The sequence below is a fragment of the Bactrocera neohumeralis genome, chromosome 3, assembly GCF_024586455.1.
Source record: "Bactrocera neohumeralis isolate Rockhampton chromosome 3, APGP_CSIRO_Bneo_wtdbg2-racon-allhic-juicebox.fasta_v2, whole genome shotgun sequence".
Taxonomy (NCBI): Eukaryota; Metazoa; Arthropoda; class Insecta; order Diptera; family Tephritidae; genus Bactrocera; species Bactrocera neohumeralis.
In genome coordinates, this window is record NC_065920.1 from 56035308 (window position 1) to 56048218 (window position 12911).

Below are 12911 nucleotides of genomic sequence, written 5' to 3' on the forward strand. Positions count from 1 at the left end.
ATTTTTTTAAATATATTGCCCCAAACTTAACTTTTGATATCCTCCACATTAAAACTTTACCTTTCCCGGAAAAAGAAATCAGATAAAGATTAAAAAAAAATTATTTTCCCCAAAACTTTGAATTTTTAATTTTTTTTGGCAGTTGTTTAAAGTTAAACTCAAATTTTTTTTTTAAACTTCGAAAGGCAACAAATATTTAAAAAAAGTTTTCTATTTGAGAGCAAAAATTTTCATTGTGTGAGTGTGTGTGTAAATTTTAAAAAATTTTTTTTCAATAGTTATTTAGGAAAATTAAATTAAAACTCTTTTTCCGGGGGGGTCCATGAAAGAGCATTTTGGGACAAAATTTTGAAAATGGGGGCCCCCTTTAAAATTAAATTTCAAAAAACCCAAATTTGGTAACAACAATAAATTCAAAAATGGTAACGCCCCCTGGGCGCTGAATATTAAAAACCAAATTTTTTTATAGTTGGGGAAAAATTTTTTTCCCCCGAAAAAAAGTTAAGTTGAGATTTCAGGGGACTACTCTAGAACCGGGTGCATATATTATGGAAAAATAATGTATTGAGGACAAAAACATTTACATAGGTTGCTTACGTATCTATACTAGCGTTCAGTTTCAGACTTCATCCTGATTGGCAATTATATAAAAATGTGGACTGATTTTTTTTTAAATAAAGGTGGTTTTCTTTAAAATAATACAAAGTTAATTATAGCTCCTTCCACGCTTTATGTCACATACCTGTCACTTGGTGTACACGAGCAGTTAACTCCATCATCAAAAATTGTTTCACTGGTGGTTTTGTCATTGTTTGCATGTATCATCTCATTTGCATATTTACTTAGTAGCTATATATAGATATTGTCTTACTTTACTTTATGGTCTTCAGAAACAATAAGGTGGCAATGCAATGTGTAGCAGTTCAAAGCAGATGTTTTTATGATTTGAGTGGACGCTTTTAAGTAACTGCATCGCTCATTGATGGACTGTATGCATGCTGCTTTCTCCTTCAGATTTGTTTCCTCTCATTGCAATTATTTTAGAGCACATGTACACTTATTTTTCTTTTTATGTGCGTGACTGTCCACATCGCTGACTGTTTATCCAAGTATTTATTCGCTTTTATAGTAATTTCTGCCTGTTGGGATGTATATATGTACATATGCATCTGTCTGTTGTTGTCCATATAGTATGTATGTGAATTTCTTTAAAAAAGCTGACAAGAAGTTAATTAATCGTCCGGTGCAATTTCTGTTTCTATAGTTGACTTATTTATTATTTGATACAATAGTATTTAATTCGTTCCATTAATTTCGGTTTCGCTTAAGCTACACAATGAGGGAATTTTAGTTTCTATCGGTCTCGACATGGGGTTGGTTTTCCTTTTTGGTTTTTTTTTTTTGATGTAGTGCAGACCGCCTTCAAGTTAATATATCCTGGATAACGCTAAATGATCTGTGGTCTTCACTTCAGAAGAGTGAAGAGAGATCATAACCGATGCCCATATTTGTCCCGGGTGTGAGTGCTGCTCCTGGGGTGCGACGAAACCGTTACTGACAAAATGCAGTTCTACCTCTAAACTCATGAAAGGCAATACAGTGGACGTATCGCCGGATAGCAGGCGGCGAAACTAGCCTTGAACTCATCAACAATGCTTTCAGGGTTCGTCAAGGAATGCCTAATCACGTCGTCAATGCATCGAGTCACTTTATGATAAGACTATTATGGGTGCCAGGCCACAGCGGAATCGCAGGAAACTGTAAAGCTGATAAGCTAGCGAGGAAAGGCGCTCTGAACCCGCTATAAGTAGAATGTGAGCGGATCGGTGCTGCCGTATCTTCGTGTATTCTGCTACTAGATAGACAGGCTTCACAGGAACTTGGCCAGCGCTGCGCGATCGGTAAATGCGCTGTTGCGAAACCCTTTTGGCCCAAGATACTTAATGTGGGTATTAATTAGTTAAGCTATTTTATTATTGCTTTCAAGAATATTCTCTTCCAACGCGTTAATTGCCATGGGCTAATCTTCATAGACAAATGACTTCACATAACAACACAAAAAATGGTCCAGATTTATTAAATCGTACGATTTTGGAAGCGATTCAAACGACGTTGGCTGTATTATCATTCCATTCATTATCAAGACTGATTACTTTCGTATCTGTTCAACCAAAAGTGAGCTCCATTCCTGTAATGTAATGTTTCTTGTGAAAATCGGGATCGGTGACCATCTCGTGTCCTATTCAGTGAACGTGAGATGCGCTTGATTGCCGTTCGGCTTCAATTCTTGTACATGTTGAATTATGAAAGCCTACAAACTGTGAACCTTTCTCAATTTCTTTTAAAAATTAGCACCGTAGGTCCTCTATCAATAGAAGGGAGCCTGTCGAAACGTCCGTCTTCGCATTTAGAACTACTGTAGGGCTGGTCTTGCATTGCAAAAGGTCGAGTGAGCTATTCGCCCATACTAAGGCTAAACTGTTAGTGTTTCTAACGGTCCTACCTTGTCATTATGTTTGTTTGGAAGAGAAAAATGTAGAAGCACCTGAACACCTTTTTCTTAATAGTTTCGACAGTGCGAGATCAAAACTTAGTCCTTGGAGCTCTCACTTTCAGTCATCTCTGTTAACTATTAAACTACTAAACGCCTAAGACGATTTTTTTTAATATTAAATATTTAAGAGTAAATATTTAATTTTTTCAGCAACCTTTATATGAATGGTCCACACGTACTAAATGGTAATTTCCATTAGCACTATAGCAATAGTCCTCAGGAAATGAGTTGAGGCTGCATTATTACTGCGCTCACTTTCATAGTTAGCCAGAGGCTGGAGGAAAAGTTCAACAGACCAAACAAGTTTAAATGCATACATAAAACAACATGCCGTTAGCTGACAGCAAGTTTCCACATACTTTTTATTTCTATTTTAGTTGTGCAATAACTTCTCGTCAACAAAATAAAGAAATGTTGCCGGTAAACTTGTGCTTTTTGCTGGCGAGAAATAAATTTTAAAATTTAATTTGTTCGCAAGTGACAAAAAAAATGGAAAAACGTTGGCTGCATCGAAGCTATTATATAATACTCCTCACAGATGCATTACGTTATAAAATTGTTTAAAAAGTTTTTTTTAATCGATTTTAATTGGTCAGTTTGTATGCAGCTATATGTTATAGTAGTCTGATCTGTACAATTTCTTCGAAGATTGTAGCGGTGCCTCAGTCAATCCGTGCCAAATTTTATGAAGGAATCTTGTAAAATAATAAAGCTTCATAGAAAAGAACAAGTATTCGTCCGGTACGGTCCGGTATAGACGGTTTAAAAAAATTATCATTTCTAGGAGAGAAAAAGACATGTTTTAGACCGTTATGTATATCAAAAAATAAGATACAATTTCTTATATACAGGCGAACACCAAACAGACATGGCTAAATCGAATCAGCTAGTCGCGCTGATCATCTATATACATACATACATATGCATACTTTAAAGAGTCTCCTACATTTTCTACTGGGTGTTAAAAACTTCGTGGCAAAGTTATTATACCCTGTTCTGTTTTTCAACGAAAGCAACTAACAAACTACAGAAGAATAACACGTAAACTGAGTTAAAGCGCAAACTAAGTGAATTGTTGTAAAGAGATTAAAAAAAGAAAGATAGCGATGCTTTCGTATATGAGCATGAGCGAAAGTGGTTACAAGAAGCGATTTTTGCACATAGTATTGCATATGACTTGCCTTTTGCGCTCCTGCATATATTATATGTATTGCTAAGTTCGTACGTAATTTCTAGTCGCTAATAAAAACACAATTACAAGGACGAATAGTACACACACGAAAAAATTCAATTAAATCCCAGCAGTCGCTGCCGCAAAAATTAAAAATGTTCATGGCATATATTTAATTTTGTATATATATTTTTTCCATACACCTATGTAGAACATAAGACAGCGCTTGGAGTTTATGGCGTCGTAAGTAATTACCCTTACCCCATTCAATCACTACCGCTCAGTCTAAACACAAAATACACAAGCAAGGAAGGGTTAAGTTCGCGAGCAACCGAAGATTTTATATCCTTTCAACTTTTAGGAATCAAACGCAGTCAATTACCTTAAGGTTTTACACTTCACTAACCGGGGATCGGAACGCAGCAATTTTTTTATATACATATAACTTATACACTGATCGACATATTCGATATAAGGTGCGTTAGAAAAACAAAAATCAGTATACAAACATATATAGGATATGGAAGTTGGAGTTGGAGTTGGAGTAGTTTCGACCCATTTTTATCTATTTTTCCCTATACCAAATACCATTAACATGCCACATACTAAAAGAAATGTTCTTTTGGTTTCATTAAGGTACCTCACATACAATCACCAGTCATATGGAGTACAGTCAGTCGGACGTCCGAGAATTTTAATACTGATTAAATAATTAATATTTTTCTAACTATTTTCCTGTTGAACAAGTTCTGGTTGAGCTCAAATATGTCAAGCACTAAAGCACCAGAGCACGAAAACCGACTTGAATCCAACTTGATGAAATTGGGGCAAGTGTGCCCCACTAGCAAGCTCATCAGTCTTGCACAGTCAGCGAACTCAAAGTCAGTATGGGCCAGAGTGAATGCACACCTCTCTGAAGAAGGGTGTACTACAAACTATGCCTGTAGATGATGTGTAAAATGGCATTGAGTGCCAAAGTTGGTGTTGTCCTTAGTGAACCATAAATGTTAATAAAAGCAGCTTTTCCAACTGTTTACTACTGAGTTTTTTCGAGCACCCTCCACCAGAAAAGGCACCGTAAAACATTACCGACTTAACTAACTACGGTTCTATAGTGTTATAACACCACTTTTAGTAAGAGACCAATAAAACCATGGAAAATAAAGATCGTTTTCCCCATATTTTTATAATATTTGAAATTTTAATGAAAAAGACAGGCAGATACTATTTAAAAATCACTTATAAGAGCACGTTCTTAATCAGATTTTTGTTACTGAAGTCTAAAAATTAAGATAGTTTTACTCAAAAAAGAGCGGATTTGTAAAAGAAATGCTGACGTTACCATTAAATTTGTTCGATATGAAGCTACAAGATGACAGATATACAAGGTGCATTCCAAAGTAAACAGGATTAAAACAAAAACAAATGTTTTTTTCGGCAAAATCACTATATTTTATTCAAAACAGTCTCCTCATTTTTAATTAGATAAAAAAGAGCAAAGAATTTGTGTCAAATTTTTGTGTTTCTAACCATATTTCCTGTGCGAAATCATTGCGAATGTTGAAAAAGGCTTACAGGGATTCAGTTTTATCGAAACCACAAACACAACAAGATATCACGTCAAATGCGAAAGTTTTCCATACAAGAACTTGATTCCGATCACTCAGTTTGTATGGCAGCTATATATAGTGGTCCGATATCGGCTATACCGACATATGAGTAGCTTCTTGAAGAGAAAATGGCGTCTGCAAAATTTCAGAACGATATCTTAAAAACTGAAGGACTAGTTCGTATATATACAGACAGAGAGACAGACGGACATGGCTAAATCGACTCAGCTCAACATACTGATAATTTATATATATACTTTATATGGTCTCCGACGCTTCCTTCTGGGTGTTACAAACTTTGTGACAAGCTTAATATACTCTGTTCAGGGTATAAAAAGTGAAGGATAGGGTGCTTGAAAATTGTCAACCATGTGTCATCGATAGCTCTCGTTCGTTCCGATAAAACAGATTTTTTCCAAAAAATATTACGTAAATCAGGTCTCAATTGGACATGCTTGATCATGCGAATTCCGATACCAAATTTCAATTTGCAGCTACTTTGCTTTTCGAGTTGGAATTTCCTTTATCCATGTAAAACTGTTCTTAATTTGAAATTGAGCAATCTATTAAAAAAAATTAGTTCAATTTTTGATCAGTTATTTATGTAAAGGAAGGTTTAGTTTTCTGTAGTGGAAAATACAAATTTAACGAAAATTATATACTTCCTATTCGACCACTATGAAATATAAATTATCTTCTTATTTTCTCAAAAGAAACGAAGGATAGTTCTGTTAGATGGATCTAGCGAAATTCTCTTTTCATTATTTTTCCACCTTAAGCAAAACAACACTTGTAACAGAGCAAAACCGTTGCGGTGGCAAATGAAAATTATTAAGTTTGGAAAGAAAACTTTGATTTGATTGCCACCACTTGCAACTTTGTTGGTCAGATATTGTTGTTTTCAAACCAATAGAAATTAGGTCATGAGTTAGGTGAGCGCACAAACACATATGCGCAAAAATATAATTGTGATCAAAATCTGGCAGTAAAATTTTGATATTCGCGGCGGAGCAACCAGACTTTGGCATTTCATTTCAAACGATATGCAACTTATTTGTACCATAAATTTAATAAATAAAATGTTTGCTTACTATCCGGGAGGTTTAAAAACGGAGATTAAATCGGCTAACAAAAATTAGCAGCGATCTTGCAGGAGAAAATGCTGATTTTTTTTTCCAAATATTTACAAAATGGTTTCAATATTCAAACACAAGAGGGAACGAAAGCTTAAAATTGGGGGGAGGTAGTTTAGAAGCAGGGTAAGGACAGGATACTTTTATCTCCAATTTTCAATACACCTCATAAATACAAAAATTATATTTCAAATCATAAGCATTTGTTCAAAATTTATGTAAGAATTATTTGAAAATTTTAGTAATTCAAAAATAGAAAGAAATAAGTAAAAATTTTCATTTCCAAACATGCTTAGTATATGGGTTATACTGATTTTGCTTCTTAACCAGGTAGTTTTTTTTTAAGACGAACCCGTCCGATATATTTAATATCACAACAAAAAATGGCATTGAAATTTTCATCGTCAAGGCACTGCGGATAATTTGCTAGATTATTGGTCAAGGACGCAAATTCATTCATAACAAACGAAACGCGATATCTAACGTAAAGATAAAGCGGAATAATTGGAGTGTTGATAAAAAGGTTTATTATAATTTTAGATATACAGAAATCTTTTCGATTCTTTGCAATATACATTGAAGTATGTATATGCATACAATTTCAAACTGATTCTTCCTAAAAAATTATAAAATTACTAAATATTGGGAATGGTAGAATAGAACTGCAAATACGCAGTGCAATGGATTAAAACTAGTACTGGTAATCAGTAGATGAATATTAACCACGTGTATTCCAAAAGATAAAGGCGAGATATATAAACCTGATTTTTCCAGGAAATTCGCATTTTTTTGTATAACTGACAAGAGCTACAGCGTCTAAAGTCAAAGCGATGCCATAAAATACCTCTGATCTGTAGGAATTTAAAGATAAAAAGTCAGGATTGTAGTGTATTTTCTATGGAAAATTTTTACATGCCTCGGTCCAGTTCTTAATGTTAATATTTAGGGCTAAAATTTTCAGTGAATTCTTTTTGGGGTATTTCCAAGGAATTTGACGGGACTGAAAAACTTAATAGTTCAAAAAAAAAAGAAAACACCCTAATGTATATAAAAAGGGGAAAGTATATGTACGTAGTTAAAATTAATTTCGAAAATTCATAGTAATTGAGTATTGTAATACATTTGGAATAGATGATGTTTTTGGTAATATAAAATTGGTAAATATTTTACATAATAAAAAAAATTATAATTTATTCAATTATTATCTAATTCACTTTATTAATATATTTCTTAAAATATTTGATTTTACATTTATAAAGGCACTTGACGCAACAAGTGACAAAATGATTTGCATAACATTTTTTTGTTTGAATTATTAAATTAATTCAAATATTATGACAGAAAATAGCAAAAAAGAAAAAAAAACGACAAACACATGCGGGAGCTGTAGCACATGAAAATTTTCATTACGTCTGCTGTGCCACCGCTCCCAATTTTTTGCTACCGCTACGCCAGAGCATAGCGCAGAATTTAATTTTTTGCTCCCGCTCCAGCTATAGTTTTTTACCTAACAAAACTCGGAGGAGAGTAGAGCATATACTTTACATTGCTAAGGCTTTATTATGCTAAGGCTATGCTGCGGCTCCCGGCAAAGTGAGAGCGGTAGCGATAGCATAGCAATAATTTTAGAAATTTTGCTGCTACGGAGTAGTAAATGAGAACCCTGTACGTAACTTTTATAAAAATTGGTACAAGTATGAAACTTAAGGGAATAGTATCTCGCGTACATTTAAAAAAACCCTAACAAGCACACTTCTAAAAATAATTGTAAATGCGCGCTAATTGAATGCATATATTTGAAAAAAAATACCGAAAAACAACACAGAGCTTACTATCTGCTACGATGACATTAAAAAAAAACGACTACAACAGTAAAATAAACTACATTGTTCGAACTATTAAGATATACTTTTGGACTATCTTTGGAATTATTTTTATTTGAGGTAAATTTTGTCCGAAATCCAGGTGGGCGTATGTCTTTAAGGATGTCCATTATCCATTAGTGTGAAAGTGATCCAAAACTAATCCATAATTGTTCGACTTACCGACCTTGCTGAGCGATTAACCATTATTTTTGGTAATAAATCTGCACAGTTTGCAACGTGGTTTTGAAGTAATTCTGTTGTTATGAAATGGCATACCAAACTGGGTATGAATCAAGTAAGAGCTACCAGAGGTACCAATTCCGAAAAGAGTAAACCACATGACTCATACAAACACCCATTACATAATTTACCAGTCGAGAGCAGTGCGACAATACTGATCTACAAGACGCTGACAGGGTATTCAAGATTAGTCAAGGAGAACCTGGCCCCACCAGCAATAACTTCAGGTTACCTCATTGTCATACTTGTTAAGTTAACCAGCCATAGCTCCGTCGCTGGAAACTGCAAAGCAATGAGCTGACATGAAAAGGCATTTTTGCGCAAATCGCATCAGCCTAGACAAAAAATTGCTACATTGAAATTTTTCTATCACTAAACCTGTGGACTTAGTGTGAGTAACTTGTGGAGCTGCGAGATCTCTCTGGCACACAATTAACTTTAGATGTTCTGACGAAACAGTGTGAAATAAGTCTGTGTGGATGTTAGCCGCACCATTCTTGGTAATCTCATCCACTCAGTGAATAATACTCGATGCCTTTGCGGCCTGGCACCCAGTAGAAATGAAGTTGCTTTCTCTTGACTACACTTTCCACTGTTGCCATGCTTCTCAAGATACTTCAGTCCGATATACGATACGAGGTTATGAAGATTGCTGCTTGCTGGTGCATTAGAAGTCAGCTCCAGGACTTTCACAACAGCAAGGACTTCAGCTTAAAATATGCCGCAGAGGTTCGACAACTTCCTGTGGTTTAATAATTTAACTTAAAGCACATTAACACATTTCTTTGTTGTAATTTTTGACTATCCTAGATGTGTTTTATATTAATATGTATATATAATTTGACCAAATTAAGTTTACTTTACTCACCCACAACATCTAGGCAAACAGCTTACCTCTTCATCGGATCCGTAAGGGTCATGCTCGTTCATTGTCACGTGATTTTGTATCGTCAGTATTGTTTGTGTGTCTACGCGCAGCCACGCAATCTAGGCGGTAACCGAAATGAGCACATACCGCACAGGAACGCGAGAGTGTGTGTTTGTGTATGAGTAAGGCATAATGTGAGATGTGGCAATCCGTTCGAAACAACCCATTCATTTTCATATTTCAAGATATAGATGTTCGTTTGTATGTATTTCTGCATTTTTATTTATATTGGTGCGTGCAAGCAGGCGTGCACGTTATCGGTTGGTTTATTTAGCCACTAGACGTGCCAGTAGTTATGTTGAATTGTCCACGGCAACACACATATAAATATGTGAAGTGTGTAGGCTAGTATAAGTTGAGAAGTGCACGGAAGGAAAGAAGAAATTTCATGTGAAAATTGGTTTATTTATTAGTCTATTTGTTTGAATAAACGTTACATATAAATGCATATCTTGTTAAATTATGTGTAAATATATTTACGTCTATCTGTACTGGTCAATTTTGATGAATATGGTAGTGTATTTATAAATCTTTATATCCGCCTCAATCTCTCAATGAATCACTTATGGTAGAGTACTAGTACCTAGTACCGAACGCATTTTTCCATTTACAAAACACGCAATTTACGCTCGGCTCGGCTTTAAAGTTTGACTTTGCAGGCACTCTAAGGGCCATAAATGAATAAAAACACGTTTACTGATATGAATAGATTAATTTCCGTGTTCAAACCCGTGTTCACTTATAAGTAAACATAGACATTTTCTTGCATACATACTCGATTTATATACGTATATTTATTTGGTATTATTTATGGAAAATCTTAGTGCTTGCGTAAAGGACACACGTAGTAGTTGTATGACTCCTTAAAAAGTATGTATTTCGGATTTGTTTTAGAGAAAGCCACTGAATACAATTTTTTACAAATTTTATTCTCAACAAAAATAAATGATGAAGATACAAACATTTCAGAAAACAAGAAATCTCGTTATCCGAGACTATAATACTTTTCACAAATACGAAAGGTTTTTTATAAGAATTTTATTCTAAGCTTTCAGTTTCAGTCAGTCAGAACACAAAAGATCACAAATTAAATTCGATAATTAACGAAACGGCAGAGCAGGCAAAAGTTTGGAATTTTGCTCAAGAAATAAGAGAGTGGAGCTTCAATCACAACAACTCTGTGAGTGCTTTTGAGATTGGTATAAAATTTAGTTTTGAGAAGAACACGTTAAACAGATTTTTCATAAGCACAGAAAAGCTAATTTATGTTTTACTCATTAAACGTAGTAAATAAAAAACTATAATTATAATTCTTCTTCTTCCTTATTGACGTTGACACCGCTTACGCGATTATAGCCGAGTTAACAACAGTGCGCCAGTCGTTTCTTCTTTTCGCTACGTGACGCTAATTGGATATTCCAAGCGTAGCCTGGTCCTTCTCCACCTGGTCCTTCCAACGGAGTGGAGGTCTTCCTCTTTCTTTGCTTCCCCCGGCGGGTATTGCGTCCAATACTTTCAGAGCTGGAGTGTTTTCGTCCATCCGGACAACATGACCTAGCCAACGTAGCCGCTGTCTTTTAAATCGCTGAACCATGTCAATGTCGTCGTATATCTCGTACAGCATCGTTCCGCTCGAATACGGTATTTGCCGCGGCCAACGACGCCAGGGACCATAAATCTTTCGCAGAACTTTTCTCTCGAAAACTCGCAACGTCGTCTCATCAGTTGATTTCATTGTCCAAGCCTCTGCACCATATAGCAGGACGGGAATTATGAGTGACTTATAGAGTTTGGTTTTTGTTCGTCGAGAGAGGACTTTGCTTCTCAATTGCCTACTCAGTCCGAAGTAGCACCTGTTATTAAGAGTTATCCGTTGTTCGTTGGATTTCCAGGCTGACATTGTTGGTGGTGTTTATACTGGTTCCCAAATATACGAAACTAGTAAATGTACAACTTCAAAGTTATGACTGTCAGCAGTGACGTGAGAGCCAAGTCGCTAGTGCGACGACTGTGTTGAAGCCGATGATATCAATATTTATCAATTATAAAAGATTGCACCTGCTCGTTTACAAAAGTTCTGCGGGTCGAATTATTTTCTCCAGCAGCAGATTGAAGAAGTCGCACGATAGGGAGTCGCCTTGTCTGAAACCTTGTTTGGTAACGAACGGCTCGGAGAGGTCCTTTCCGATTCTGATGGTGCTTTTGTTGTTGCTCTACGTCAGTTTATACAGCCGTATTAGTTTTGTGGTGATACCAAATTCAGACATCGCGGCATAGAGGCCGCTCCTTTCCGTGCTGTCGACAGCAGCTTTGAAATCGACGAAGAGGTTGTGTGTGTCGATTCTCCTTTAACGGGTCTTTTCCAAGATTTGGCGCATGGTGAATATTCTGGTCGGTTGTTGATTTTGCCAGGTCTAAAGCCACACTGATAAGGTCCAATCAGTTTGTTGACGGTGGGCTTTAATCTTTCACACAATACGCTCGATAGAACCTTATATGCGATGTTGAGGAGGCTAATCCCACGGTAGTTGGCGCAGATTCTGGGGTCTCTTTTTTTATGGATTGGGCATAGCACACTTAAATTCCAATCGTTGGGCACGCTTTCGTCCGACCATATTTTACAAAGAATCTTATGCATGCTCCTTATCAGTTCTTCCGTGTTTGAATAGTTCGGCCGGCAATCCATCGGCCCCCGCCGCTTTGTTGTTCTTCAGGTGGGCAATTGCTATTCGAACTTCTTCATGGTCGGGCAATGGAACGTCTGCTCCATCGTCATCGATTGGGGAATCGGGTTCGCCTTCTCCTGGCGTTGTGCGTTCACTGCCATTCAACAGGCTGGAGAAGTGTTCCCTCCATAATTTAACTATGCTCGAGTTGGCAGCAGCGTAGAATGGGTATCATAGGTCAGTTGTTACACCCAGATGGCATCAAGCGGATGTTGGAAGAATGAATAAGAATAGAGCAATTGAAGAGAAAATAAATTGGTAAAAATTAGTGGACATCAACAGTACATGTATGCATGTAAATCTAAGGCTATGTACGTAAATGCATCACGACTTGCAGCATAAGCAACAGTAGCAACACTGCAAGTTTGACGTTTGATAACTTACGACAATTTTTGACAATTTTTGAAAGCGTATAATACTAAAATGGAAATTTTGTTGAATCTAACATTAGACGAAATTTTAGCGAAAAAATGATAGTAGTTTTTCTTTAAATTTAAGAAAAAGAAGGGATTATGCTGTCAAAAAGAAAAATTTGTAGGATACAAATGTTTGTCTTTAAAAAGAAAAATAGCCTAAAAACAAATCATTTATTAAAACAATCGTGGAGGCTCGTTTCCCGAGGACATATCCAACCGTGGCTCTAAAGTCGCCAAGCACGATTTTGACATCCGCATTACTGAGATT